We start from the raw sequence: 23862 nt of genomic DNA, 5'->3' as shown, positions 1-23862 counted from the left end.
GGAAGGAAGGGAGTAAATTCTCGAAACCCTTACGAATAGCGAAAATACATAAGAACGTGGTAACCCTGGAGGATTGTCGAACATGGGGTATGGACCGTATAACTTGCAGCTGGGGCGACAAGTCAGATGAGGGACAGGAGAACAGTGGGGAACTGAGAGATGCCTTTACTAGGAGAAACCCAACTGATCGTCCAAGGAGGAAAATTTCCCCGACATGGCACAAAGACTACATAATACAGAAGTAACAGACTTATGAGACACTATCTCATTTATGTATTGGTGAGGAGGGGGAAGTGTTGTAATATCGTTATATTATTGTTATAAACCTAAGTAATACAATACGTTATTCAAGTTATATAGAGCACCCTTCCTATCAACGATAATCTTAATTATTACAAGACTATTCCTGTTGTAAATATATATATATTACTTCTGTTAGTAAAGTGGTGCGCTCCTAGGCTCTCCTCTCGAATGTTGGACCATGGTACAACCGGGAGTGTACCTTAGAATGTTGATGAAGAGAGCTTCAGTGGAGAGTTAGGATGTCAGCAGATGAGGTGTTATGCAAGGAGTCTGTTCAATAAATCTGTTAACTACCACTACGAGTTACAAGTTATTACAAGGACAATAAAAATTAGATTAATGGACTTATTCTGAAGACAGGGGTTGTTTTTCTAGCTACAATAAGGATCATCAGAGGAAAAGCAATATCTGTATGGGGAGCTAAGCAGGTCTGACAAGGTAAGAGCAGGCATGTAAAATGTTTTTGCGGGGCGTAAGTCAACAACTTCAGAGGCTTCCCATAAAATGATGATCTTTCACTATCTTAAAAAAATGTCCTGCATGTGAAGATTAAACTAGGCAGACCGTCCATCTGGTGCCATTAAGTAGTATTAGCTGTGTTAGCTGCCTATTCACTATTAAGAGGTCACTATCAAATATTGCTTCTTGAGTACGGGGCTCTGAAAACGCACAGGCCTAGGGAATACTGATGGGCAGTGAAAGACTAGCAAGGGAGCAGAACCAAGAGAACACTTTGTGGTACAGAGAAAGGAAGGGATTAAGAGGATAGGTGGCTGGACCTGAAAAAGAAGGGAAAAGGGAGCAGATAAAAAGACAAGGAGATGAACTTGATAGTCCCTCTCATGCACTATAAAGCAGGTCTGATGCCTGTGATGGAAGGATCCATCATTCAGTCAAAACACTGTGACAAAGAATGTACCTGGGAAGAACAAAAACAAGAATAAAATGGAAATCTGTTGAATCAGGAGCAGTGAAGTGAGATCAATAACAAAGCTATCTATCCATCAGCAAGTGGCTGGCCCAGAGCCCGCTGTATGTATATTTAATGCATTGCAAACAATAAGTCTCCTAAAGCTGGCTTTAGCTGAGACCTAAAAAAAAATCAACCAAATGCATATGCATGCGTGAAGCTTTTCTTTATTCAATTTCCACTAGTGAAGTGAGCAAGAGAGGCCATTTGAAATAATTCACATGGATGCTTCAATTAATTTTTCCAACTGCAAATCAAAGGTCAGCTCAGAATTATACATCAGTAGTGGCAGAGTACAGCAGAGTTATATGAGTGACTTTACATTGCCATTCGAACAACAGTGGAGATCTTCAACTCATTAAAATGCTAACGGTAGTGGGAGTGAGAGAATTCCACAACATGACATTGACATCAGAGGACTAACCACCCTTAGAGCTACAACAACCTTCTATTTGGCAAGAGGAAGCACAGGAATGGAAACAGAAAGGAAACAAGGATCTGTAACCTTCTTTACTCTATGCTCCTTCTGCTGTCACAGTTGTCTGTGGCTGTGAGAACTGGATAGCAAATTGCAAGTCATGGCCAGCACCTGCTACCCCTTCCCTCCCAGTTGAGACCTATTCCTTAAGATCCTTGAATGAATAGATCAACAGGATTAGCAATCAGTACAATTCATTTTGGACGCCAGATACCAGAGTCCTTGGTTGTTTTTGTATTCATTTCATAGGTCATAGAAGCAGTGCAAGGAATAAATAAGTGAGTAATGTTACTCATCCAACACTATCAATTGTATCCCCCTCAAAATTGCAATAACCATTGTCTGTACATTTGTCCACAATGGGATACAATTACTTATTATGATGATTTGGAATAAAGAGTGTCAAGTGGTTGTGGCAAGTGGCAAGGACATAAGTACATTTTAAAGTACTGAGTAGCCCCCATGGATCCCACATGTTCTGTCGCCGTCACTTTGGTGCAGCTTGTACAGTTCTCCCTGGAAGAGAGTATAGAGTGATAATTAAAAGATTTCATGGGTGTGGTTTCTTACCAATGTAGTTTACAGAGGATCTTCGGATGATTAGACACGTTATAACACAAACTTATGCTTAATGAATGAGAAGAAAGCAAGTCTGGCATCAAGTCTGATGGTAAGTCTGAACAACATTGTGAAATCAATTGTTTTATTTGACGTGATTTTAATAACTAGCATATTAGTTTAATTTATAATTTACTTCTCTGATTGTGAGCAGTCATTCCTAATTATATGATGCTTAGTGGCTCAGAGGACCTGTGGTTGATTCTATGCCCAAGGGTTCTAATCCTGGCAGGTTCTCTCAACCATTCCTTCTTCCAAAGTCAGTAAAATAAAGACCACTGAGCTGTAAACATATATTGTCTGTTTATAGCATCATGGACCTTTTTCATGATGAACAAGTGCTCCCCAAATTAGCCTAATATGCTGCTGCTGTTTTCCTAATCATGCATTTTTAAGTTAAAAATAAATATCTTTTTCAGACATCATGTAAATCTACACTGACCTTAATGCCCAAACCAGAGATTTTTCATAGTTCAATTTCTGGAATCGTCGTTTAATCTAAGGAGAAAATGATACTGTAGTCACTTTGTCTCACACATCGCTGATGAAGAAAACATGGTTGGTCACATTTGTGAAAGGCTTCACTGCGCTGGTTGCCATCAGGGCATCTGTAATGCCAGCTTTATGGCAAGAGTGTACGAAGGTACGTGCCCTGCAAGTTCTTCTTAAATTAAAAAAAATCTGCCAGCTTCAGAATGTGAGAAGCTGGTGAACTTAAAATAAATATAGTAAAAAGGGCCCCGCATGTAGCACGCGTGTCCACCGACGCTCAGCCTGCAGGAGCACCCCCATGCCTGACATGTCACTTAGTCCACTCTGACTAGTACCACGGTGCCAGGGCATCACTTGTCGGGTGACTGCAGCTATGCTGTTTTCCCTGTCACCCCAGACTGACAGCCCTAAATAGCATAGGGGGAAATAGTACCCGAAGCAGAATGTCCCACGGATCAGGCTGAGGGAACAGGATGGGAGTGAAGCGAAGCGCCCTGTTGAGTAATATTCGAAAATGTTTACCTATCTGTGAAGGGAGAACTTTCCTGACTTCGCCTGATTACATTGGCAAAGTTTAAAATTCGCACACCCCTACTTTATTCATATGTGAATCTCCCCCAATATTTTGAAAGTCTATAAAGTTAATGGACTTTCTGCACCACTCATTGGTTTCGATCTGATAACGTCCTCTTGTTCTGTCTTCAAAATCATGATAGGCACGATAAGTCCACAGGGAGATTATCAGACTTAAAACATGCGGATTTACCCTTCTCAAGGAAAAAAATTATCAAAAGGATCCTCCAGATTCAGATCACTCTCATTACTGCATTCCAAGTTAAAATGTTGAAAGGTTTTCTCACTGTACAGCTGAGACCAGTGCTTAATTTGAGCCGGCGGCTGACGGTGAAGGGCACCGGCACTTACTTTTAAGGACCGGGACTTATTTCTGCACATCAGATATTTCCCGAGGCCAACAGAGGGAAAAAAGAAACAAACAAAAAAGATGGAGGAAAAGAAACACAGAGAATCCATCACCAAGGAAGAAAGCAGACACCTGTAGGAGTGAGATGAGGGGGCAAGGAGTGCCTGGCAGTGAATTAAAGAGGCCTGAGGTGGATTCAGGACTGTACACCCTAGCTATTTGTGCTCTGACATTGTATAGCGGGTGTCTGAGCAGCACTTTGGGCACCAGCACTTATTATTTTGCAAATCAAGCACTTGCTGGGACACACCCTGGAGTCCCAGAGGAAGCTTGATGAGTTTCATGTGGGGTAGAGCTTACTAAAGAGCTCAGTCAATGACGGGAGTTCCATTGCATGGCTGAAGAATGGCATCACCCAGAAGCACTGCCTGTCCTTTCATTCTCTTGCATGCTTTGTTGGCAACTGACACTGTTGATCGTGACAATATACTAAGTCATCAAAGAGCTACAGGCATTGGAATGTCTTTACCATCTTAGCTTGCGTCCTGTCCAACGGATGGACTACAGCAAATGCTATTGCCCACCCTCTCTTCTCTAAGGCTGGATCCAGGGCAGACTGGAAGTTCCGCCTACGTATTTAATTCAAAGTGCAAGCGGGAGGTTACCTTTAATGCTGACAGGATCCGCTTGGCTTCTTTTACTACACACTTACGCTGGTTCCAGGTCCCAATATGAATTTGTATTCAAGCTGTGTGCATTAGTTACTGCATTTGTCATTGGTGGTTCTTTTGTTCTTCGTCAACAATCCCTTGCAAAAATCCCAGCTCCTTCTTTTGCTGCACAAAACCTGCGGAGGGCACCCCAGTTAAAAGTTGACATAAAGGCGGGGATATCATTTCGATGGTGTCCAAGATGGTCTTGAACAACTTGGTCTTGAACAACTTGCTGAAGGAGTTGCACCTGATAAGCAATTATCAAGAAATCCTAGGAGTGGTGGAACAGTACAAAAGCACAAAGCTATGACAACATGCCTTCCGTGCATGCCAGACAGGGGCAGGTTGGTGGGGAAATGACAGTTGTCTGTAGCCAGATGTACCATGTTTACAGGAGCTTCACAGCATGATACGCTGAGGGCCTGATTCACAAAGGGACTCGCAACTGGACTTGAGTGCTCTTGCAGAAAGCAGGGTAGATGCAACCTTTCTTCTGATAGAACAAAGATTAGGTTATTAATTAATTCAAAATGTGCAGTAGCATGGCACTTTTCATCAAGTTTGGTTTGCAACACTGGCGCACAATGTCTTACCGACAGCTGTCGTGAACCAGGGGCCTTTCTCTGTAAATGATGATTGGCTACATATGGGTCAGCATCTTGTCTATTTTGTTTTTACATTGAAAGTAATGCAGTATCTCAGCACATGTCTACAATGCAATTGTGCTTTATTTCTTGACTAACGCTTGGTCTATTTGTGGGGAGTGCAGCATATAGGAGTCCATTTTAAGTATTGTTTTATCTATTATATAGTAATATATATAGTAAAATAATAAGTGGGGTACTCTACTCATACATGGGTGGGAATCCTGAAGTCATCATGCACCTATAATAAGAGAATCACATCACAAGTTACATGTAATAAGCTGTAAATTGTAGCAATTGCCGCCATGAGCGGCTTGTACAGCAGGTGCCACCTCTGACAGGAGACACCCTACAGTTTGAGCCAACCACCTTGTACAACCAATATCTTGGAAAGGACCTACATGCTGCCACGCCTGCCATGGCCCCTCGCCAGGGATGCTGGTGCATCTTCCTTTTTCCTACTTCTTGGTGCAGAGGCCACACACTCAACCCATCTGCCTGCCCTGGCCTCTCACTGGAGAAGCCAAGCAACCTGCCCCAAGCCCACACATGCTGCCCATCTTCCTAGGCGACCTCTCACTGGAGAGGCTGCATCTGCTGCCCAACTTTCATACTACTACTACAACCTCACTGGGACAGGCCATCCATACCACCACTGCATATGTCACCTAATTACTATAGGCAAGGCCACTGGAACTATGCTGCGGTAGAGGGCCAAATTATGTGGCAGGGAGAGTAAATTATGTGGCAACTATAGGCAAATTATGCAACATAATGCGCCACATTTTGTAATACTATTACTTCATTATTTCGTCATTTTTAAACTCGGTAACACTATCTAGGCATTGGTTGCAACTCATTAATGGCATTATAATACCTAAATAAACAACAAAAAGGTGAACAGTCCAGCTTTGCAAAGGCCTTTCAATGTGCAGCAACACGTGTTGCTGCATTTTTAGTAACTTTTGAACCATTTGAGCAAGAAGCATTTGTTTTTGTACAAATCTGCAGATTATGTGGCAGATTATGGATTATGTGGCAAATGTAGCAAATCTATAACTATGTGAAAATTGCAGTGTCTGCGCAGAAACATAATTCCAGTGGCCCTGACTGTAGAAAAACATACCCCCACTCCTGTAAATTATGGGGATATTACAAATCGCCTTGAGGTTCCGTGCCCTTATTAAGGCACCAAGGCCTTGGTCAAGATTTCCATTTAGAGAGCACAATGATAGCTTTTTTTAATCCCAACAATATGGGTAGTGGGTTTGTCTTTGCAATTCAGTAGAAACTGCACAGACTGGCTTCAGGACCACTTGCTGAAGGTGTTGTCAACATACACAGCCTAGTTTTAGATGCACATGAAGGAAACATTTATGTTCAATTAATGTTGGCTTCCTGGAAATCTGCACAGAGAAAGTGATAGACAGTTTGACCCTGGGACATTCAGGAACTGCCCACAGCGCTTCTGCAGCGCCTAGATATGCTCTGAGATGCAGCTGTAGCCGATCTGTCCTTTATGCAAGAAGACGCCTACTTTTCTTTAAATTTAAAGATCTCCAGATTCCTCATTCAAATATGTCAGGAGTAAACGTCCTGGCTGCCTCAGAGCACATCTTGAAAACGGAATTTACAGATGAAGCCGTGTTTTCCTGCCTAAGTAGGTCACTCCTGGTATGAAAATGAGCTCCTCGCTGAAGTCAGTCAGCTTCCGCCTCCCGTGTCATTTATAGCTCGTGCAAAGGGGGTGTGTGTCTGTTGGGATTTAAATATTTCCTCGTAACATATACTCTGAAACAGCGTACTTTATTCAATTGTTTTGTAATTTTGTTTGCAAAATAATGTGATCGAACCGGGAAACATCCTTTTTTACGACTTTTTTTTTACGAAGGTCGTGGTTAACGAAAGCGCAACAGCGCTTTTTTTAACCACGACTTCGGTTTTTTGTGCCTTAACTGCGTATGTCCTGAACAACGAACATGCGTGGTTAAGGTACAAAGAAGGGACTTGGCGAAGGTAAGTGGTGGGTTTAGGTTTTGGGGAGGGGGTGGGGGGTCAGGGGGTTTTAGGTTTTGGGGTGGGGTTGGGGGGGTGGGACGTTTTTGGTTTTGGGGAGTGGGTGGGGGGTCACGGGGTTTTAGGTTTTAGGGTGGGGTTGGGGGGTGGGGCGTTTTTGGTTTTTGGGAGTGGGTGGGGGGTCAGGGGGTTTTAGGTTTTGGGGTGGGGTTGGGGGGGTGGGTCGTTTTTGGTTTTGGGGAGTGGGTGGGGGGTCAGGGGGTTTTAGGTTTTAGGGTGGGGTTGGGGGGTGGGGCGTTTTTGGTTTTGGGGAGTGGGTGGGGGGTCACGGGGTTTTCGGTTTTGGGGTGGGTTTGGGGGGTGGGGCGTTTTTGGTTTTGGGGAGTGGGTGGGGGGTCAGGGGGTTTTTGGTTTTGAGGTGGGGTTGGGGGGGTGGGGTGAGGGATGTAGGGTGAATGGTGCCTATTGCTAATGATTTTATCAGGAATGCTTTTACAACGAAATATCGTTGTTAAGGCATTCGTGGTAAAATCATTAGTAGTAGCAACGAGGTCGGTGTTCCGACCTCGTTGTTAAGGCAGTAGTTGTTTTTGCAGTCGTTGTTTCGTCGTATATTCGATCAAACCATGTGGGATCCTAGGTTGAAAGTAATGCTGGGTTCCGAGCTACAAAACTTCGGAATCTTGCGGTACAAAGTTTACCAGACATTAGCTGCTGAATTAAGGTGCATAAACACCGCCAGCTCAGTGCAACATCTGGATACTACTTAGTTGTAATGCCGATGGGGGCAAACCCTGCATCCGAAATTGTATTATTAAGCCCCTGTGGGGTTAACAGATTATTTCCACTTTTCAAACGTGAAAGGTAGGACAATATTTGAGATAAAAATATGTTTTTCCATTGTGTTAGTGCAGAAGTAGGAAAGCAGCGCAAAATCATTAAATTCCATTTTTTTAATTGGAAAAGTAAGACCTATTGGCTTTGCTAAGGCATGTTTTATATTGGTAAATCCGACTATGTTTTGTAACCTTCCCGGGGGTGAGGTTGCTGGAGTTATTAAACCTTTACAAGTTTCTAAAAAGTAACAGTATCTCAGCACGCTAAATAATTTTTATTAAGTGTTTCAGCAAGATGCACTTTAAGAATATCAGAAAATAAACATGACGTCACCTTTAACAATAGATATAAATTCTGTTTAGAAGTCATGATGCAAAATGTCACATTCACGAAACATGATACAAAATGTCACATCCACTAGTCATATTAAGTGGCAATCGTCCAATGTTTTGTACATCGAGTTTAAATTAAATACATATGTACATATTTATTTGCGTATTTACTTGTTCATTTATTTATTTACTGAGTTTTTAAGCACCTGGTTATCCGTATGGCATCCTGGCGCTGGTAGTGCAGTGGCTAACAGAGAATACCTAATGAGTGAAGAGCCATGTCTTGGGATTAGGATGTGTGACGTGTAGAGACGTCATATGGAGGTTCACAAGGAAGAGTCCAATTCCACCTTTGAGGGCATTGATGTTTATCTTTCACCAATAGAAGGCCAGATTGGGAAATCTATTGCCTGCTTTCTTCCATTTGGACCAAGCGACCTGACACAACAGATAGCTACCTGGCACTAGCCAGCCCTCCCTATCCAAGGATTGTTCCAAATGCCGGTTTCAAATGCAGGTTTGTTCTGCTCCATAATTGGCACACACCTGGTACACCTTGGACACCCTCCCACCATGTGAAAGAACTCTGCATCTGGATGAGTACATCTGGGACAAGTTAATGCATTGGTTCCAATCATCCTATTACATCTTTTGGGAGCCAAGTAAGTTTTGTATTCTCAGAGTCCTCACTCAACTCAAACAGATTAGGGTCTGTCTTGGAAGATGGGTTCTATATATCCAAGCTCCTAGTTTGCAACTATCCCCTATTGTGAAGAGTAGCTAAATGACCTTGTGTGCCTGAGGCCTTGTTTTGTGTGTCACCGTTTCTCTTGTATCACTCTAGTGATGGTGCCTGAGGTCCGAAACAAAGTGGCTGGGGTTTCATGTTCAACCCTGAGGTTCTCCTGGGACCGCGATCAGCTGCCTCAAAGCGATCCCTGATCATGAACACCACAACTACACTCCACACCTTCCTCTTGCAAGTCCGAAATGCTGCTGTCCCTAAGTAGGACAGGTCTTCCCATGCTGTTAAGCCAGCAGGGTCTGTGACGGCTAGCCCCCTGGTATGATGTTTCTATTGGCGGAGTTGGCGTATGATCAACTGTCGGAAACCAAGTGGTTCACCTTAAAATGTGGGAGGGGAAGCGAGAAGTTGGAAGACAGGGCATCTCCTCATTTTTGGCAACCTCCCATTCCTGCCAGGCTCTAAAACCTTATGTTCTGATCTAAAAGCGAGATAATGGGGAGTCCTTCAAAAATAGTGGAAACTTCATCCCAAGCTCAGCGCTGGAAACACTCTATTTGGAGTTATTTTAGTAGCAGCTGTCTGGCTCTCAGAGACTGCTCTGACTCCAGTGACAGCTCCGCCAGACTATGGGGGTTATTCTAACTTTGGAGGAGGTGTTAATCCGTCCCAAAAGTGACGGAAAAGTGACGGATTTACCACCAGCCGTATTACGAGTCCATTATATCCTATGGAACTCGTAATACGGCTGGTGGTATATCCGTCACTTTACCGTCACTTTTGGGACGGATTAACACTCCTCCAAAGTTAGAATAACCCCCCATGTGCCGTCTGCCACCAAGTTTGGCTGAGTTCATAAAAGACGGCCTTGTAAATCTTGGGGTCTTTCATCAGAAGCTAACCGCGCTGTTCCTTACATGCCGAGAAGACTTGCTATGTTGGTCCTGACAATAACCCCTCTCACTCCCTCTTTAGGTACTTTCCTAGTTCCCACGGCGCACCACTAGCATTAGTTGAATTCTGACCACAAGAGGGTTTTTTTTCCATGGCAGGGCCACTGTGGCGAAGAGACCCCATAGCCAGGTAAATAACTCAGACTATAGAAGAAGTAAGCCTGTCACACTTACATGAAGACATTCCGCAGGTAGCACTCTGAATCAAGTTTTAGACTGTGTGAGATGGTAATTTATAAGCACAATGCTAGCGTTAATACTATTGCAGCTATCAGTGCTAAACTTGTACAAGAATGAGCACGGTTGCACAGAGCTCTGCTCAGAAGTTGGCGGCCGGTGCTATCACCGAGGCTGCATAGTCGTAAATCCACTTCCTGCCTCTTTGTTCCAATACCAAACACTCCTTGCTCCATTATCTCACTCCTATCAGGTTCCTGCTCTCTCCCTTTCTGATTAGCAGATACACGTCTGACAAAAATTGTATGACATGGGCAGGAAAGATAAAACGACACAAAATAATGACTTGATCATTTCTCTTTCTTCTAACTACATTGACACATAAACATGAAACCTAGTTTTGAGCGTTAACTAGACGGTATAAAGTTGCCAGTGCAACAGTAATTATTAGCAAAAGTGAAAATATGTTGCCATAAGGAGTAAATGTCTAAAATGGAAAGCAGTGATAATAAATCCTTTCCCATTATGGTATAATTCAGATGGATGATTTGATGCTTTATCAATCTACCAGAATATGATGTTTCTTGTAAATAACTTTAAGTGACGAGAAAATTGTGACAAAACAATGTTTCAACTTGAATTTCAACACGTGTTTACATATGCATTCAGTAATATTAAAAATAAGGTTTTACATGTTACACAGAATGACACAAGCTGGAAGAATAATGCTAATATAAACCAGTCAACTAATAGTCAACTCATTTTCAATTAGTTCATTGATGGCTTGCCCTTATGGGCGTCCCGGCACTGGCATCCAAGTTTTTTGCCCCACTTTTATCATACCAATAGTGAATAATACATAATTAATCACTTTTGGTATAATAAAAAAAAATCCTGACCTTGTCTGTGTGAGAGGATCAGCAGCAACCTTAGGCCGGCAATCTCTCTGATGACTGGCACAGGTGTGGAGAGACGTCTGTGCTAAAAATGAGTCAGATTGCCCAGCGCTGAGATGTCTCAGCCTTGGCCTCAGGCATCTGACACACCAAGGTGCCACTCTACTTGTGATGTGCTGCAGTGTCACCAATACATGTAGGCCCGGTTGCTTTAGTCATAAGCCCTGCAGCTTTCGGGTCTATCAGTCTATCAGGCTGTCACTTCATCCTCTCCTATCTTGTTACAGGTATGGTGGTGTCAAGAGGTTCACTGAACACACCCCACCCTTTGGCTAGATGGTAGTGGGTGGGTGAAAGTGAAATACAAAATTTGAAGCATGTCTGTGCATGATGATGTGCTGCTGAGGCCTCATTTTTCAGTTTACTGTTTCAATTCCTGATTCAGGAGAGAGATGTACAGGATGCTGATCACATATAAAAAAACAATAGAGTGATGGGAAGTCTGTGAATGAGCAAATGTGAGCAGGTGAATGAGACAGTGTAAAAATGCGAGTAAGACAGTATGTTAGTGTGTGAGGGAGTACAGAATAATAGGAAAGGGTCAGACTTGGAATGAGACAGTGAGTGAGCATGTGATTAAGGCAGTGTGAGTAAGTATTAGAAATGTTGATTCTGGCTATCAGAGTATGCACTCTGTGCAAGCAGGAACCATCACTCTAGTCAGGGATACACACTTAGCGATAACTTGTGCTCGCTCTCTGGTAGCTTAGTGCAGAGCAGTCAGGCTTGTCTAAAGAGGAAATGTGTGAAGAATTTGTGCAACAGACATGCACAGAGTAACACAATGAAACCACCACAAAAAGACTTCACACAGGTTTAGAAAAATAGAGAATATGTATCTTAGTAAAAAAACAAAATGACAAAAATCCAATCAGTAGAAGTCGACATATGAATTTCCAAAGAACAAACCAAAAATAGTGCTCAAACGTCAATAGCGCTAAAAGGTTATTTGAGGATGCGCTAGACTGGGGTAAATCCAAAGTTCAAGCCAATGGTAATGGAGGGCAGGCCAGCTGCAGGACTCAGAGCCCACTGAAAGAGTACCTTGGATGGAGCATCCATCGTTGTTGAAGACTCAATACCTCAGTTCCAATTTACGTAGTCGGGTAGATGTGCTGTCATCGAGCCACGTAGTGGTGTCCTCGAATTGGTGCTGCGGTGTTGTTGAACCTCACAGTCAGGTCCCATGTCATCGTCAAATAGCCACTGCGCTGCGGTCAATGAGCACTGCGTCAGTTCTGAGTGGCCCAACGACCTGGATTCATTGATTCTTGCAGAAAACAGCTGCAAACCCCACTTCTGAGGCCCAGGACTGGTTTGGCACCTCAGGCAAGGGTAAGACTCACAGATGGCAGAGTCCAGCAGCTGGAGCAGAGTTGCAGGTAGTCTTTGATGTCCCTGAGAGTACAGGAGAACAGGGGGAAAGCCAGAAAGCTCTTGGAGTCACTCTGGGTTCAAGTGAGATGGGTCCAGTTCTTGCCCTCAGCAGGGCAAAGAAAACCAGGCAACAGTGGCAGCTCAGCAAAGCAGTGAAGCAGTTCCTTAGAATAGTCAGTCAAGTAGAGTGGCAATCCTTGTTGCACAGCAGTCTTACTCCTGGCAGAGTTCTTCACAGGTCCGGCAGTGATCTGATTTGGTGGGGTCAGAGCCACAGTACTTATACCCAAATGTGCCTTTTTAATAGGGGGGGGCACTTCAAAGCAGCTCCTTGAAGGGCACAGGTCCCCCTTGCATCCCAGCCCTAGTTCCAGTCTATCAGTAGGGGTAATCAGCCCTTTATGTGGATACATGCGATCCCTATTCAAGTGTAAGTGTCAGTTCCCAGGGAGAACCATCAGAATTCAAATGAATGCAGATGAGCGCTCAGACACACTTAACCTTCTTGTGTTTGTGGCTGTTTAGAGGGAATGCACAAATTGTAGCTGTCACCCACCCCAGACGTGCATTGGAGACAGGCTGCAAGGCACACATAGCAGTAAGAGCAGAGAAAAAGCCACTTTCTGAAAGTGACTTTTCTAAATAGTAATCTTAAATCCAACTTTACCAATAAAGAGGATTTATCATCACCATTCCAAAGATATGAAACATGATGTAGCTACTCCTTCCTGATCAGGAATTACAGCTTAAAGGTGTATTAAGGAATTCCCAATGCTGGTCTATGAGAGGAGTAGGCCTCACAGTAGTGAAAAATGACTTTAGGAGTTTTTCATTACCAGGACATGTAAAACTTTAAAGTACATGTCCTACCTTTTACTTACATAGCGCCCTGCCATGTGGGCTACCTGGGGCCTACTATATGGGTGTCTTCTATACAATAAAAGGGGAGCTTGAGGCTTGGCAAGGGGTTTTAAATGACAAATCAAAGTGGCAGTAAAATCGCACACAGAGGCTCTGTAATGGCAGGCCTGAGATATGTTTAAGGGCTGCTGGAGTGGGTGGAACAATCAGCGCTGCAGGCTCATTAATAGCATTTAATCCACAGGTCCTGGGTATATGGTGTAGCACTGTACAGGGGATTAATAGGTGAATAATTCTGTATAAACCAATGTTGTCATGTTTAGGGGAAAAGCACATGCACTTTAGCACTGGTCAGCAGTGGTAAATGGATTGTAGTCCTAAGGCCAACAAAAAGATACATCTAAATTTGAGGCAAACAGGCAAAAAGACTGGGGAAGCCCACCCTAAGGCTGACAGGTCTAACCATAAGAGAGCATGCATGTGACAGTTTATGAACGAGGCAGTGTGTGTGTGTGTGTATGTGTGTGTGTGTAAGACAGTGTGAGCAAGATAGTGCGCAAGCATATAATTAAGACCAGGAGTGAACTTGTGTGTGAAGCAGCATGTGATTGTGTGTGTGTATGTAAGAGTGAATGTGAGTGAGAGAGAGCGATAGGGGAAGTGAGTGAGAAGGAGCAAAAGGAAGTGAAACCGTGAACAAGAACTAGAGGAGACTTCCATTCCAACTAACACTCAATGACATTCTTCCTGAAAGATATGCACATGTATGTTAATAATGGCACTAGTAGTGTACAAAACATACCTACCAAGCAACAGAATGTTCTGGTAAAAGTAGGGCAACAGGAGCAGACCTACTTGCTAGGGAAAGTCTTTTCACCAGCTGGTCAATAACTTGGCATGGCAATTTACTATTTTGGGCAAGATGTTTTATCTGGAGTTGAAAAAGAGAAGGTGTTTATCAAATCTGCGTTGAGACAGAGTTCCATATCACACTTGCATAGGGGACAAAAGGCCTATCATTTTGTCTTTGTGTGCTTTCCGATCTTGACTCTGAAGATGATGCAGTGGTAGGTAAAATGAAGAACTGTGGAGATCCTGACCTTGCTTGCCAGATGAGGTGGAGGTGTTTTGTGATAGATGCTGTCAATGTGAAATTTTAATGAAAAGTTGTTGACAGAGTTGAAAGTAAAGTTGTCAAGGTCTGTTCCAAAGGTCAGTCCAGAACACGCTTGGTTGTTGTCAATGGTAATGCGCATAAGCTTGCTTTAGGGGGTTAAACATGAAGTAACTTGAAGTAACTTTTGAGAAGGAGGTGTGAGGGGAAATCCTTCAGACCATCAATTGTGTTTCATGATATCATCTTCAGATGTCATTTGCATCCTTTACATAGTGATGCTCAGGTCTCTGAATAGTTCCAAGGATGTATATGTACAGAATGATGATCTCCATAGTTAGTATGGAACCTTAACACACACTCCATGTCATGAGACGTATTTTGATCTTAAGAGGAAAAAGGTGTCTCTTATTAAGGTAGGAGTTGGGCCATTCCAGGACTATGCATTTGAGACCTATTGTTCAGGTATGGACTGTTGGACCTGGCTTTTTGACAGGGACATCCCCAAACTTTTTGCCTCCTTCCTCCTATTTGTTCTGACCTGTTGTTGTTGTTGGCTTTTGACCTCTGGGCACTTTACCACTGCTAACCAGTGCTAAAGTGCATATGCTCTCTGTGTAAATTGTACTATTGATTGGTTTATCTATGATTGGCTATTTAATTTACTTATAAGTCCCTAGTAGAGTGCACTATATGTGCCTAGGGCCTGTAGATTAAATGCTGCTAGTGGGCCTGCAGCACTGGTTGTGCCACCCACTTCAGTAGCCCCTTAACCTTGTCTCAGGTCTGCCATTGCAAGGCCTGTGTGTGCAGTTTCACTGCCACTTCGACTTGGCATTTAAAAGTACTTGCCAAGCCTAGAACTCCCCTTTTTCTACATATAAGTCATCCCTAATGTGTGCCCTAGGTAACCCCTAGAGCAGGGTGCTGTGTGGGTAAAAGGCAGGACATGTACCTGTGTAGTTATATGTCCTGGTAGTGTAAAACTCCTAAATTCGTTTTTACACTACTGTGAGGCCTGCTCCCTTCATAGGCTAACATTGGGGATGCCCTCCTATACTGTTGAAGTGGCAGCTGCTGATCTGAAAGGAGCAGGAAGGTCATATTTAGTATGGCCAGAATGGTAATATAAAATCCTGCTGACTGGTGAAGTCGGATTTAATATTACTATTCTAGAAATGCCACTTTTAGAAAGTGAGCATTTCTTTGTACTTAAATCTTGCTGTGCCCATCAATCCACGTCTGGCTAGGTTTAGTTGACAGCTCCTTGTGCATTCGCTCAGACACCCCCCAAACACAGGGTTCTCAGCCTCACTTGCATACATCTGCATTTTGAATGGGTCTTCCTGGGCTGGGAGGGTGGAGGGCCTGCCCTCACACAAAGGACTGCCACACCCCCTACTGGGACTCTGGCAGACAGGATTGAACTGAAAGGGGGCTTGGTGCATTTCTTAGACACTCTTTGAAGTCACCCCCACTTCAAAGGCACAACTTAGTATAAAACAGGGCCTCTGCCCTACCTCATCAGACACTTGCTGGAGAAGAAACCTGAACCAGAAACTACATCCTGCCAAGAAGAACTGCCTGGCTGCTCAAAGGACTCACCTGTCTGCTTTTCTACAAAGGACTGCTGCCTTGCTGTTGGCCTGCTGCCTTGCTGAACTCTTGTCTGTCTGTAAAAGTGCTCTCCAAGGGCTTGGATAGAGCTTGCCTCCTGTTCCCTGAATTCTCAGGACCAAAAAGACTTCTCTCTTTCACTTGGACGCTTCGTGCGCCGAAATTTCGACGCACAGCTTGTTCCACTGCGAGAAAAACGCCGCACACCGACACTGATTGACGCAACGCCTTCGGGACGACCGGAACTTCGACGCACGGCCTCGCAAGGACAATGCCGCCCGACTTCCAGAGGAGAAATCGACGCGACGCCTGCCGTGAGAGCGAAACTTCGACGCACAGCCCCGCGGAACGATGCGCAGCCGGAAAACAAGCAGGAGAATCCACGCACAGACCCGGGACATCTGGTAATCCCCACGACCCATAGAAAGAGACTGTCTGCGCGCCAGAAAACGACGCACGACTTCCCCGCGTGAAAAATAACGACGCAAGTCTGTGTGTGCTGGGGAGAAATCGACGCACACACTATTTTTCCACGTATCTCTTCTTCTGCGGCCCTTTGCGGAGATTTTCCACCAGAAACCAGGTACTTTGTGCTTGAAAGAGACTTTGTTTGCTTTTTAAAGACTTAAGACACTATGGGGGTGATTCTAAGCTTGGCGGGCGGCAGTAGCCGCCCGCCAAGCGGGAACCGCCAGAAGACCGTACCGCGGTCAAAAGACCGCGGCGGTCATTCTGGGTTTCCCACTGGGCTGGCGGGCGACCGCCGAAAGTCCGCCCGCCAGCCCAGCGGGAAACACCCTTCCCACGAGGACGCCGGCTCAGAATGGAGCCGGCGGAGTGGGAAGGTGCGACGGGTGCAGTTGCACCCGTCGCGAATTTCAGTGTCTGCAAAGCAGACACTGACATTCTTTGTGGGGCCCTCTTACGGGGGCCCCTGCAGTGCCCATGCCATTGGCATGGGCACTGCAGGGGCCCCCAGGGGCCCCACGGCACCCCATACCGCCATCCTGTTCCTGGCGGGCGAACCGCCAGGAACAGGATGGCGGTATGCGGTGTCAGAATCCCCATGGCGGCGCAGCAAGCTGCGCCGCCATGGCGGATTCCCATGGGCAGCGGAAAGTCGGCGGTACACCGCCGGCTTTCCGCTTCTGGCCGCGGCTGTACCGCCGCAGTCAGAATGCCCGGCGGTGCACCGCCAGCCTGTTGGCGGTGCTACCGCCAACCTCCGCCCTGGCGGTATTTACCGCCAGGGTCAGAATGACCCCCTATATATCACTTTTCAGTGATATCTTTACAAATTCATATTGCATCTTTGATCGTTTTGACCTGCAAGTACCCAGATAAATATTATATATTTTTCTAAACACTGTGTGGTGTATTTTTGTTGTGTTATATTATGGTATTGTATGATTTATTGCACAAATGCTTTACACATTGCCTTCTAAGTTAAGCCTGACTGCTCGTGCCAAGCTACCAGAGGGTGGGCACAGGCTGATTTTGGATTGTGTGTGACTTACCCTGATTAGAGTGAGGGTTCTTGCTTGGACAGAGGGCAACCTGACTGTCAACCAAAAACCCCAGTTCTAACATGGACATTCACATATGTCTGGTGGTTGATGGTACTCAAAGCTGCTAAAAAGTCGAGCAGGATGAGACATTATAAATTTCTCTGTTGTTTATCTATCGTTTGCCATCTGGATTGTAGGACTCTGTTTGCTGTTTGAAATGAGATTGGTAGTCCAGAAGGATGATATTGCTTTTGATCCTCTCATGAAGCTGGCTGGTGACAGCGTTTTGCTAATCTTATTCAGTGGTTGACAGGATCATTGAGGTCAATATCTGCTTTTCTGAGGAGTGCAGGTCTGGACAGTCTTCAAAGTATTGGAGAAGGTGACATGTCGTGGTTATTATTGAGCAGAAGTCCAAATCTGTCAGTGTTGGCGGTTCCCATAATAGGCTCTGAGATGATAGCACTGCAGGATGTTGGTGTGAGGGTATTGCAGAGACGTGTAAAGTAGTCTACATATAGTATTTTGGAATATGAACTTTTTTGTGCATCATGAAAACATATCAAGGGCTATCAGCCAGAGTTCCTCTACCACAAAATGTACGTTCTGACTGTGCTATTTTTCCATATGATGAGATTGGTGAAGATAGTACAGGTTTTCCAAATAAAGTTTATAAATGAGTTGAGAGTAGGATTGCCTTTAAGCTGCCATGGCTTATTGATGGAGGTTCTGCTAAGGATGCTTGTATCGTATAATAATTTGGCTTTTGTGATAAGTTTCCTATATGTTATATGGAAGGTCTTCTGATCCTAAACGTAATACTGCTACTGAATATGTCATGTTTTTCATGCCTTGAGAGGAAGCATCTGCTGTTTGAGAAATCTTGATTGTATCTGGCAGTGGAATGCTTATGTTTGCTGAGTGGATCTCAATTAGGACATAGGCGTAAGTGTATCTTCATTGGAGGCAGTATTGGTTTTGTACAGAAAGGGGCATGTTCCTGCTCAAAACCAATCCGTTGAGGCTGCTTTTTAGGGTTGAGTGCGCAAGAGCTCTGGCCCCTGTTGAAATCTTTCTGTAAGCTTTTAACCACACCCATGTCATGCCCATCAAGTTTGTTGGTTCGTGGGCTAACCTTTTAAAATTCACTTGATTTAATTTGTGAAAGGCATGCATACGTCATGCCTTTTCTGGTGTTTAGCCCTCCTCGAGCGCACTGGTATACTAGTGAAAACTTACAAGGCCCCATGTTTTCCACATGGCTTCTGGACTACTTTTTCATTTTGTTTTCTATGCAGCATGGTCTCGCTGGGCAGTAGTCGAGCGCTTTGCATGACATCAACCCTGTTACATGGATAATTGCACTTTTGCTGATTACATGCATAATTGCACTTTTGCAGATACATTTCACTGCGAGCGAACTTCTGTTTCCTTTTGTGTGTCTCCTTCACTCTTATGGTGACCATCAGCTTGCTTATGTGAAACTGTATTGCTTTTAATTTTCAGTTTATGTGGCAAGAAAACTTCGGTTAGGCGTACACTACGCTAATAGCTCTAACTCAAGCAAATGTGAGACCCATTGCATTGCAAATGCTTGTATCTCTTTTATGTGTGCTGCAGAATGCAGCACACGTTGAAAGAAGAAAAAAAAAAGAAATAAAGATATTCCTCTTCGTTACACCTCCCCTGGAAAGGCATAGTATTTTGACACAATCCCAGATCTACCACTCATGACAGTCATGGTAAATTTAGGAATGTGCCAAAATCCATGGGTGGATGTGTGGGAACACCCATGCTCCACCCATTAAACGCCTTCTCAGAGCAGAGTAACTCAAGGCAGCAATTTGCATTGCCTTGTGGCACTTCAGACTTACCAAGTCACGCAAGGCAATGCAAGATGGCATTTCCTGGTTTGGTAAATATCATTCTAAGTTTTCCGTCACACTGCGTCCCATTGTGTAGCACAAGGGTGACTCAAAACCTTTGATAAAAATGGACCAAAATTTCTCAAAGCAGCAGAAGCATTGCATGATTGACATTGTTTGCTCTGAAGAGGTTATAATGCATAATGAAATGAAGAGGATGGAGGTATGGTAAAACCAGATCATCTGTAGCATCATGGCAGATGATGTTCAGTGTCAAGAGATGTGGTGTACGATTGTGAATTTGGTGTGCACTAGTACTGTGATGGGGTGCCTTATGTTAATATTTCTTCATCTGAAGATGATGGGGCATTTGTATTGCCACATGACAAATTAACTGCTGTATGTCTGGCCAAGTAGTGATATTGCAGTCCGTAAAAATATTACAAATGTTGTTATGGTCACTGTTAGAAATGGGGTCTTTGGTTGACAGTCTGGTTACCCCCTGTTCAAGCAAGGACCCTCACTCTAGTTAGGATAAAAGAGAATCACCCTCAGCTAACCCCTGCTTACCCCCTTGGTAGCTTGGCAGAGCAGTAGGCTTAACCTCAGAGTGCTAGGTGTAAAGTATTTGTACCAACACACACAGTAACTTAATGAAAACACTACAAAATGACACAACACCAGTTTAGAAAAATAGGAAATATTTATCTAGACAAAACAAGACCAAAACGACAAAAATCCAACATACACAAGTCAAGTTATGATTTTTTAAAGGTTTAAAATAAAAAGAGTCTTTAGGTAGTTGTAACACCACACTAGCGCTGCTAGTGTGAAAATGTACCTGGTTTGCGTCAAAAATAACCCCGCACGGGCGGTGTGCGTCGAAAGTAACCCTGCACGGCTGTGTGCGTCGAAAACAACTCGGCACGGCGGTGCGCGTTGAAAAAGCCAGCCACACGACGATCCGAAAGTCCCGCGGCGCAGGGTGCGATCTCTCAGCCTCCGTCAGCGATGCTGCGCGTCGTTTCTCCTGCTCCGGGCGTCGGTTTTTCGGTCGCGTTTCCTGCGGCGTCGTTCCTCAGCTGCGGAACCGGCGTTGCGTCGTTTTCTCAGCCGCGATCGGATTCGCGTCGATCTTTTCTCCGCACGGCGCTCGGTGCGTGTATTTTTGTCCTTAGGCTGCCAGCCTCTCCTTTCAGGGTCCCAGGAACTGGAAGGGCACCACAGAGCAGAGTAGGGGTCTCTCCAGAGACTCCAGGTGCTGGCAGGAAGAAGTCTTTGCTATCCCTGAGACTTCAACAACAGGAGGCAAGCTCTACATCAAGCCCTTGGAGATTTCTTCTTCAAGATGGAAGGCACACAAAGTCCAGTCTTTGCCCTCTTACTCTGGCAGAAGCAGCACTGCAGGAAAGCTCCACAAAGCACAGTCACAGGCAGGGCAGCACGTTTTCCTCAGCTATCAGCTCTTCTCCAGGCAGAGGTTCCTCTTGGTTCCAGAAGTGTTTCTAAAGTTTGTAAGTTTGGGTGCCCTTCTTATACCCATTTTAGTCTTTGAAGTCACCTTCCTTCAAAGGGGACTCACACCTTCTTGTGAAATCCTGCCTCGCCCAGGCAAGGCCTCAGACACACACCAGGGGGTTGGAGACAGCATTGTCAGAGGCAGGCACAGTCCTTTCAGATGAGAGTGACCACTCCACCCTTCCCTCCTAGCAGAGATGGCTAATCAGGAAATGCAGATTACACCCCAGCTCCCTTTGTGTCACTGTCTGGTGTGAGGTGAAAAACAACCCAACTGTCAAACTGACCCAGACAGGGAATCCACAAACAAGGCAGAGTCACAGGATGGTTTAAGCAAGAAAATGCTCACTTTCTAAAAGTGGCATTTCCAAACTCACAATCTTAAAATCAACTTTACTAAAAGATGTATTTTTAAATTGTGAGTTCAGGGATCCCAAACTCCACATGTCCATCTACTCTCTAGGGGAATCTACACTTTAATCATATTTAAAGGTAGCCCCCATATTATCCTATGAGAGAGACAGACCTTGCAACAGTGAAAACGAAATTGGCAGTATTTCACTGTCAGGACATATAAACCACATTACTATATGTCCTACCTTATCCATACACTGCACCCTGCCCTTGGGGCTACCTAGGGCCTACCTTAGGGGTGCCTTACATGTAAGGAAAGGGAAGGTGTAGGCCTGGCAAGTGGGTACACTTGCCAAGTCGAATTTACAGTGTAAAATTACACATACAGACACTGCAGTGGCAGGTCTGAGACATGATTACAGAGCTACTTATGTGGGTGGCACAACCAGTGCTGCAGGCCCACTAGTAGCATTTGATTTACAGGCCCTGGCACCTCTAGTGCACCTTACTAGGGACTTACTAGTAAATCAAATATGCCAATCATGGATAAACCACTTACATACAATTTAAACAGGAGAGCATATGCACTTTAGCACTGGTTAGCAGTGGTAAAGTGCTCAGAGTTGAAAAGCCAACAGCAACATGTCAGAAAAATATAGGAGGCAGGAGGCAAAAAAGTCTGGGGATGACCCTGCATAAGCAAAAGTCCAACACGACCCCCTACCAGCCTAAAGCCAGGGGAGAACAATCAATACCTTGATGTACTTCCCTGATTGGGGCGATAGAACAGGGACCCAGGCCCACAACAGCAGGGGCATGTTCCAGTTCTACGCCTTCCTGACTCCAGTTGGATCCCTCTGTCCATACTCTCAGGGCCCACTAAGCTAACCCATGGGGAACCCTTCTCCACATCTACAGACACCATCTGTGCAACACCTAACTTTACTTTGCTCACAGATGTATTGCAATGGGCAGATAGTACCACCAGGGCCAACACAGTGGTGTTGCCCACTCCACCCCCGGGGTGTGACTCTCGTCCTCCCCCCCCCCAGGGGCAACTCTGTCCACCAGGACAGCAAGCCACAGTGACCCCAGACAACTGTCAGGGATGAGAGCCCGACCTCAGGCCTCTCTAACCACTGTGACTGTGGAGAGTGGGGGGTGGTAGCCCCAGGTGCCTGGCACCCTTTGACCACTCTCTCTTCCACCAGGTCAGGGATGACAACCTGACCCTGGTCCTCCCCTCTGGGGCTCTGTAACCTCCCTGCAGAAGCGGCACCCCCAGAGTCAAAAACTGTCAGGGTGCTTGTAGAAGCAGTCCTGCACAATTCTTCCACCAGTGCAGGGATGTTAACCTGCAACTGATCCTCCAACCTGGGGTCTGTACCTTCAGGTTGGACCAGGGCCAGGGGTGAGGCTTCCCTCCCCCTGCCCTCTCCTCTGGGGTCCTGAACCACCCAACTAGGAGTGGCCCCCCCAGAAGACAACATGGTAGGGGCACTGTTAGCAGTGGCCCCTTCCTCCAGGTCAGGGGGGACACCCTTAACCTGGCCTCCCAATCCAGGGTCTGTACCCACAGACTGGATCACTGCCTGGCAAACCATGACTTCCTGGGGGGCATACCTACCCCCTACCAGGTCAGAGTTTACCCTCTGAACCTGGTCATCCAACCTAGGGTCACCACCCTGCGGTTGAACCACTGCCTGGCACACCAGGACTTCCAGGGGGGCACACTTACCCCCCTCAAGGGACACACTGTCCCGAAGGGCCACACAAGAGTCTGGCTGGCGCAGGTCCCCTGACCTCTGCCCATCTGACAGAGTCTGGATTCCCCCCAACCCAGAAATGGTCTCACCAAGGTCATTCATGGGGGGCTCTGCTCTCAGAGCTGACCCCTGACCCTCCAGGTTCTCCACTGGGGTCCGCAACCCCCTCTCAACCCTCTGTCTGGACTTCTGCACCCCCTCACTAGGAGTGGTACTGCCAGACACCAGAACTGGTGGGACGCCGGCTACAGCCGCCCCCCCAAGTTCTCCTGACACTGTGGGGTCTCCCTCAACAGATGGCCCTATGGTACAGGCTAGGCTCCCCTCCTGGTGTTCCCGCAGGGAACCCTCCAGGACCTGGGACCGGATCTCGGGCACCTTGGGCCTCAACCCATCCCCATTCCCTCTCCTCTGAGACTGGACATGGGGTCCCTCACCCATCCCACTACACTGGGACCTACCTGGGACACTACAATCCTTCCCTACCTCACCTGGTTGGGAACTACCTAGACCACTCCTCTCAGGAGCACCCCCAAATGCCTCTTCAGACTCTCTGGTACTCACCCAGAAGTCTGCCTCCATTGTAAGCTCCCTGGGGTCAGAGAACCTGGAGTACCTGGTGTTGGCATAGCTCTGGAAAATAAGGACTAGACATATGCTCTCCAGCAATTACATCACTCAGCCCCTCGCATGAATTAACCAAAGTACCCTTCACCCAACCATCCA

The 23862-nt window shown here is 45.5% G+C and overlaps 1 protein-coding gene across 1 annotated transcript in view; it reads right to left on the bottom strand.

Moving 5' to 3' along the window:
* Positions 1 to 23862, bottom strand: part of GALNT17 (polypeptide N-acetylgalactosaminyltransferase 17) — a 1750844-nt gene that overhangs the window by 1590686 nt on the left and 136296 nt on the right. The gene's annotated exons all lie outside the window — the stretch shown is intronic.

Source organism: Pleurodeles waltl, chromosome 3_2, assembly GCF_031143425.1.
Source record: "Pleurodeles waltl isolate 20211129_DDA chromosome 3_2, aPleWal1.hap1.20221129, whole genome shotgun sequence".
NCBI lineage: Eukaryota > Metazoa > Chordata > Amphibia > Caudata > Salamandridae > Pleurodeles > Pleurodeles waltl.
Note: the sequence above shows the minus strand (reverse complement) of the source record. Positions and strands in the feature narration are given on the sequence as shown.